General features: G+C 45.6%; 1 pseudogene; it reads left to right on the top strand.

Moving 5' to 3' along the window:
* The first annotated feature begins 320 nt into the window (after positions 1 to 320).
* On the top strand, positions 321 to 562 carry LOC119234765 (selenoprotein K-like; annotated as a pseudogene).
* Positions 563 to 7,904: the final 7,342 nt, after the last annotated feature.

Here is a 7,904-nt window from a genome sequence, read left to right as displayed (position 1 = left end):
TTTGCAAACTATGCTGTAGAAGAAAAAAGCTGAGTCCCAAGATATTACAGACACACAGAAAAACTAGCCCATGCTCTTTACTATGTCCAGTGAAATCAGCAGTTTGTAGACAGAAAGTGGAGAAAACTTGATATGGGAAAGGTAAGGGAGCGAAGAGAGCAAATGTGTAGCCAGATGACTGTGCCAGTGACTCGTCATGTTGTCTGAACTAGTCCATTGAGGCCACGAGAAACCATGAAAGATGAGGCTATGAACACGAGATTCAGAAGCGAGAAGGGCCGGAACCCTTAGTCTCTCTGGAGACGAGGAACAAGAACTAGATGGTTTATATCTGGAATGGACAAGTATTGGACAGGGAAGTCAATCCCCGTGGAGATTATCTTTGATACCAGATGTCTCCCGAGGAATAGCTGAATTTGTGGTTTTAATGCCACCAGGAAACTCCTGCAGAAGAATGGGTGCAATCAATCATCTTCGAGGCCCTAGGACTTCTCCAATGGCTGGTGGATGCGGAAGGGAAATGTCTGTTCTAAGAAGCAGAACTGGACGTGCACGCTGGTAGCAGAAGGAAAGCATCCAGGAGCGGGAGGCTGACCATGCAGGGCCAGTAGCTGACTGTGCTCTACACAGGGCTTGCTCTGCCTGTGGGATGGAAGAGGTTGGTGCTGGGAATTCCCTGCACAGGGATCTGGCATGACTGACCTGCAGTTCTGTAAATCACATATTTGTGTCATCTTTTTTGTATTGGTTAAAAAAGTATTAATATAGTTTTAATAAATAAATATTTTTAGATTATAAAAGTGACTTCTCAGCTCAACTGAATTGGAAGAGTAGTACAAAACTATTCAGTGCTATCAGCGTTACCGTTTTCAACTTCTGAGATACTGCGCATTGTTAGTATGTTCTTATTTATTTATTTATTTTTGTGGGACCCTCGCTGGCAGCTGGGGAACAAACCAGCGCTGCAGAGGCTGGGGGCGCCTCACAGCCCAGCGTTCAACCGCTGCACCACCAGGGGAGGCCCAGTATGTTCTCATTTATGAAGAAATGACATTATACTTTAAAAAATGAACGGGGCCTCCCAGGTGGTGCAAGGGGTTAAGACAAAGCCTATGAAGCTTACACAGCTGCTGCAGCACAAGTTCGATCCCCAGCCAGGGAGCGGCCCACATGGCACAGCAGACCTTTCCTGACTTGCCCGCTGCTCCCCTCAGCAGTGTATCTCAGTCAGTCTGCCTGTTCTGTTCCCCACTTTGTCTCTGGTGAATCCTCTCACCCCTCGCACCTCTGGCCTGTACCCCCGTTCTTGTGTGCATAAATAAATACCAAAAAAAAGACAAAAAAAATTTAAAATGAACGCATACACCAGGTAAACACAATGTAGACAATGCCTGAGTTGGCTTTGCCCGTGGAAACCAAAGAAGGGGTGTATGGGCACATGGTATCACAGGGTATACAGCATTTGTGTTTTGAAGAGGGGAAATTTTAATATTTTCAAATAAAGGATACTTGTCAAGATGCTAGGGTATTTTAATGTCTTAGATGCATATCCAGAAAAACTAGTCAAGCAATAAGCTACAACATCGATCACAGCACATGCATGTATCTCTCATATATGCATATAAAGGAAAGAAAGGGAATATATGCATATTAAGAGAGAAGGGAAGAAAGCAGCAATAACATATCCAGATACAAATATTATATTTCTATGGTGGATTCATGCCCTTTTGTATTATGAAATTTACAGGCAAATCATATGCCGTATGTAAAATTTCAAGAAAGAATGTTTAAAGGTAAATGAATTGTCATTGTTCTAGTGTCCTTCCTACATATAAAAAAAAAATCAAGAGTGGATGCTTACAAGGAATCTAACATGTTTTATGCACCCAGCTCATGTTTATATAGCTGCGAAGTTTTTGTAGTCTTTGCAGTCAATCTTTTAGCACTTGTCCCCAGGTTTTTCTGTTCCCTACAAAAGGCATGCTGTTTTGTGTCTAATTCACCTGGGGATGGGGAAGGAAGGAGGCTTCCAATTCTTTAGATGCAAAAGATTTGACATGGGCTGCAGGTCTCACTTCCTGGTGGCTTCCCAGCACATGCCTGAGCCATGACTTCATTGAATTCCAGTTGTATGTCTGCAAATCTCTCCTTTTGTAAGACTTCCCTTTATCTCTGACAAGAGACAGTGAAGTTTGCTTTCCGCCAGGCTGCTTTGATTTCCTCCCAGTGCCTCCAAACGTCAACGGAGCATTCTAGGGGCAATCCCACGTGTCTCTCAAACAAAGTAAAGAAGCACATGCAGTGAAAATCAGACTGGAGTCACTGTGTTTTCCCTCCCAACACCTTTTTAAAGGTCTAGTGCATGATTAAAGGTTTCCTGCATGATTATGCATAGAAAACCACCCTGAAGACTTAGGATATTGAAAAATACACACCGAAAAGAAAATAAATGCAATTTAGGTAGCAGGAATAAAATGCATTCACATATATTTTTTTAATACCCGGACATCAGTGAATCCTCAAGGGATGACAATTTTTTTTTTTTAAGGGACACAGAGACAGGGAAACAAACTGCAGTCTTTAGAGAATCATTGTTTTCTGAAATCCTTCTGGGATGGGACTGTCCAACCAAAATCTATTACAGAGGCATGTATCTCTTAGGCACCTATAAATATCTGTCAATGAGGAGGTTAATAGACAAGCCATCTGGTGCCCTGCATCTTTGGAATTTGATAAGATCTGTGTTGTTATTGCTCAAGAGATTTCTGTTGCCTAAACCCTGACACTCAGTGTAGATGCTGATGGAAGAGGAGAGTCCAGCTAACTGGGAGAATTCGAATGTGCAGGTGGGGAAAACAAGGAAACTGGTTTCTTTTGACAAATGCTCAGCCCTTGGTTAACTTCTCATTAGCAGTCTGCTCACATCTCATTCCCATTAAGAGTATTCCGTTTTCTTTGTCTGAAGTGTTGAGTGGTTATGAATAGTAAGGATAGACTATCTGTAATTATTTTTTAATTATTAATGGTTTTGTTAGATCCTTTCACTTTTACATTACATTTCTGTTAATGTAAGTTAAATCAAAATGTACTTCAGTTTCCAAGCTGTTCCCCAATGTATTTTTCATGCTTTCATAACATTACTTCAAATTTCTAGGAGGTGTCTGTGGGAAAGCTTGTCTTTATGGAGTCCCCCTCACCATGCTAATAGATTCAGGGGCTGCTTTCTTCTGCAAATTCACTGGACATAGCGTTCGTCATCACCAGATTTCTAAACTACCCAATGGTCCCATGTCAGGGTTATGCTATGTACAAGAAAGCAACAACAAAACCCTCTTTCATCTTAGCGAGCATCTTTCAAGCTGAACGCAGGAGCATTCACTTCAGTTGATCTCTGATTCACTTCAGTTGATCTCTCAACTGAAGATCATCTAGAAATGAAGATTCTCAATCCATTAGAAAGCAAAGGAGAGGAGAAATTGAGTGTGAAAGGAACAACTATCAGAGGAAGAAACTAGTGTCCAGGGTTTATGGTGCAGCTAAGTACCTTGAAGAGGCCTTCAGTCAGAACAAATATTCTAGTCCAGAACCTGAGGAAGATAATGGCACTTCAGGGGAGGCGGGTGAAGAGAGAACTTCCCTGGAGAGAAGGGAGTAAGTCCCCCTTCTTAGCAATTTTTCCATCTCCACACAATGTACTAGTGTACTAGTCCCTCTGAGAAATCATCCTGGTTTTGTATTTACTTAGAGGCCTGGTTTCAAATTTCAATAACTCACCAGAATTCAAACACTAGCACTAGTGGGAAAACGAAGAGAGAATGGGTGACATTTCTAAAAAAAATTTTTTGAACTACACACAACACTCGGCTCCAGGAATTCTTGCACCATCATAGTTGGTGACTTCTGAAGAAGAAAAGGCACTCGATCACCTTTGAGGAGTGCTAAGAGGAATAACCTATGCAAGAAAAGCTCCAGATTGAGGAGTGGCCCAGTCACAACCCCACACCCAAGGAATCTACAAAGGGGGTGCCTGACCTTAGCCAAAAGTATAGAATTAAGCAGCTCTCCTGTCCCCCCACCCACCCCCACCCCGTGAGTGTACAGGTGCCTCCTTTTCCTAATAAGCCTGTCCTTTCAAAATGCAAAAACAAACCACAACAAAAACCCTTCAAAGCATAGAGTTAACATACTCTACACCGAACACAAACGCTACTAAAAATGACTGGATAAATTATGCAGAGGAATTTCTGGATTTCTTTCAAGTAATTAAGTTTCGATTTCCTGCATTTATTTTAGTTCCAGGAAGCGCCAGGCGCCCTGATTGCCGAGGTCTTCATTGATTGTGCCAAAGCTTTAAGTTTGATTTCGTGACTGGACTTAACTTTGGAAAGGGGGGAACAGAGGGACCCAGGAAATGCACTGAGGCGAAAATAACACTTTCCTCGGGGCAGGTAAACACAGGTGCGCGCTGGAGGACCCAGCACCGAGGTCTGCCCCGCCCCACCCGCCCCCCAAAACGGCGCTGAAGGTTGGGGTGGGTGGAGGGAGGAGCCCTTGTGCACGTCTAAGTGTGCGTGAGCGCGGGCACATGGGTGTGAGCGTGCGTGGGTGTGAGCGCATCCGTGTGTCTGTGTGTGTCGGTGCGTGAGTGTGTGAATTCGCGCTCCGGGGAGAGCCGAGTTGGCCGAGGAGCAGCGAGCCCTTCCCCGGGGAAGATTTTAATGTCTTGGCGCCTGCAGTGCTCGCTCCAAGGGCTGCTCGACTTCAGTGAATCTCATCATCTGTCCCCGCGCGCGGGTTCCTTCCACGCTCGACGTCGGAGAACCTACCAGACGCAACCGAGAGGGCGTTGGAGAGCTTCGCGGGCTCCTCGCTGGCCCTGGTGGGTCGCGCCCCGCGCCCCCAAACTGAACTCTGCTCCGTTCCCTGCCCCAGGAGGACAGGGAACCGTTGCTTTCCTTTCTGCTGCGCCCGGGTCCATCCTCTGGTCTCCAAGCCCGTCGCAGTCCTGGGCGCAGGGTTGTCTGGAGAGACCCCCGCGTGGGTCTCAGACTTCAGGGCCCGCGCAGCCGCAGGGCGCGCCCGGTCCCCAGAAGCGCGCCCTCCAGAGAGGACGGCCGCTCGCGCCCCAGGCCCAGACCCCGCCCTTGGCCCCTTGGCCTGGAGAGCAGAGATCGGGGCGCGGAGCTGCCAGCCTGAATTTCGGTCTAGAAGGGCCTGGGAGGCAGAGGCTTCCGGAGACGCCCGCCCCGTGCCTGCGTGGGGGAGACACTGAGAAAAGGCCGCGCCAGCCGGCATAAGGGGTGCTGGCATCTTTGGGCCAAAGAGGGCTCCTTCAAATCCTAAGTGACGGGGCCTTGCAATTAGGGAACCCAGCAGAGACGCAAAGTTAGAGACAACAGGGCGATGGTAGGTGCGCAGGGAAGAGGAGAGGTGTCTTTGCTCAAAAACCATCACCCCTGGGTGAGGACCCCTTTACGCCATGTCGCAACACGCAAGCTCAAGGGCGCCTCCTTCTCTGGCATTTCGTCCTGTTGCCAGCTCTGTGGGCACTTCCAAAAATCTCAATTTCAGGGATAATTCCCTCCTTCTATCCTCCTTGAAACAGGCAGGCTATGGAGGGGGTTTAATCATCCCGCCCCTATCCTTCTGCCCAAAACCTAGGCTCAGGGTTCTGTTTCGGTTCAGCATCCACCGCAGCTTGACCTTTAGGACATGCCATGGGGGATCCGACCGTTCCTCTTTCCTCCCCCAGGCTCGAAATAGTGAGTGATTAGGCCGGGTCTGTCTTTCAAGAAATCTTCCTGGGCATCCAACCCAATTCTGTCTTGAAATACAAAGAAATCACACTGTCCTTAACAGATTAAAATTTAACAAAATACATCCGTCCGGTAAAATAAGAACGCAGGGCTTCAAATTTTAATAGTAAATTAGGGCTCAGGTACAGGGGAGGGACAGTGATTTCTCCCCTCAGGATGATCAAGGGCTGGTCTGGGCTGTGGGTAGGGGCCAGGGGGTGCCAACTGCAGAGACCCGGCTGCCCTGGGGGTTTGGGTGCAACCTTAAAAGAACCCTCACCCCCCCCCCCCCGCCCCCTGGGGAGACGGGGCACATCTGTCCGCATCTGACAGCAGACTGGGCAAGAGCTGTTGTCAAACAAAGAGACTTGGCCAGAAGAAGGCTCTCCCTGCACAGTCACACTGTTGATCCACGTGCCATTTCTCTGCTTTGAAACAAACATTTCTCTATTTTCTGTTTATTGGGTGTGTCTGAAGGTGGCCAGGGGCATCGTGGCAAATAGGTGCATGGACATAAGAGTGTGTGTTGAAGTCACAGGGAGCAGGTTCTGGGCTATTGGGCCATTCACTTCCACCCCTTAGGTGGATTCTCAACTCTCCAGTTGTTTAGAGGGCTTCGGCTACCTCAGGGCTGGAGTCTTTCTTCCTCAGAGAACTCCTTCCACACACATGGAGCACTTTGCAACAACGCCTGTGGGCAAAACCCAAATGAGTTTTATTGCTATCTCCACAAAGATGTTGGTATTCTGGGCACTCTTGAAAGAGAGTGCAAGATTGCAAGTCGTGGTGATGAGGGAAGAATTGCATTTTCCCTCAAATGCAACACAATCACTGCTGTTCATTTTTCACTTTGAGTGGGAAAACGAGCAATCCAGGTCTGTGACTTTTTTTTTTTTAAGCTATGTGTTTTCTAGAGGGAAGGGAATAAAGTTAACTGAACTCTTGAATTACTCTACAACTACATACTAATTGATCTCAACTGGATAATCAGAAGAAAGAGCTTCCTTTTTTTCCTGTCTGGGATTACAGAGTTGAGATGAAAACAGTCATCTTCAAATTAATTTAATGATAGATGGATTTTAGCCATCAGGAAAATAGTCACTTGGGAGTTGTCCTGCATAAAATAGTTTCGGTCGATACATTCCATATCAAACAAAGTTTGTCCAGTCCTTTCAACAGTGCCCCTTTTATTCCATGAATTTATTAGACTATCTTATTTACCATATGAAGTGGTGACAAGTGTTTAGCATTTTGGAGATCAGTTGTCAGTTGGTATTAAAATCAAGATTAATTCATATTAACGATATGCATTTCTCAATACTCCCAGGTGACAACATACATTAAAACAACTATTGCAAGTAATTAAGCTCAATGAAGGGGGAGGGGACAGGGAGAGGTTCAAAACACCCCCAAATATTTGATTTTGCAGTCCAAGTTCAGCAGACTGTTGCCACAATAATGCTTGGGAAACTCCTCGGGGTTGCATTTTCACTTTACATCTAATTAGGCACCTAATGAAAGAGAAGAATTTTTCCCCCATGTGGTTTTTCTCCTTGATATTCTTATGCCTTTATCTAAACGCATAAACACACTGTTTAGGAGATGCACTAGCCAGACTTTCTCCCGTGATTCATTTAGTGTTACGATCTGAGGGATCTGAGTAGATGAGGACACTTGTCTTCCTGTTAGTTCCTGTCTCCACTCTCACTTAGAGCCCTTTGGTCTTTACACAGTACTTAGGGAAAATATACCCAAAATATTTTTATGGATTTTATTAGGCTTTAGAGATGTTCAACAGTTTATACTAATTAAACCATCCAAACCCTTTTGAAGATTAAGCAAATTGGACAACCCTTGTTAATTAGAACATAATTTCAAGTTTGAAATTATATCACTGATGAAGTAGTCTAATTAGTATGACGATACGTTAATGGACCAGTGAGACGCAGCAACAGTGGAGTTTGTCGTGAACCTCTCCAAGGCCTGCACTAAAATCCTCCCTCTTACACCGACATTAATAAAAGATTTCCACAGACTTCAGCCTTTTCACGATGACATACAATTTATAGTACACACAATGCATTAGCCCATAGTGCTGCTCAATTTTTT

Source organism: Talpa occidentalis, unplaced genomic scaffold, assembly GCF_014898055.3.
Source record: "Talpa occidentalis isolate TD23 unplaced genomic scaffold, MPIMG_talOcc4v2.1 talOcc4.8, whole genome shotgun sequence".
Lineage (NCBI taxonomy): Eukaryota > Metazoa > Chordata > Mammalia > Eulipotyphla > Talpidae > Talpa > Talpa occidentalis.
Note: the sequence above shows the minus strand (reverse complement) of the source record. Positions and strands in the feature narration are given on the sequence as shown.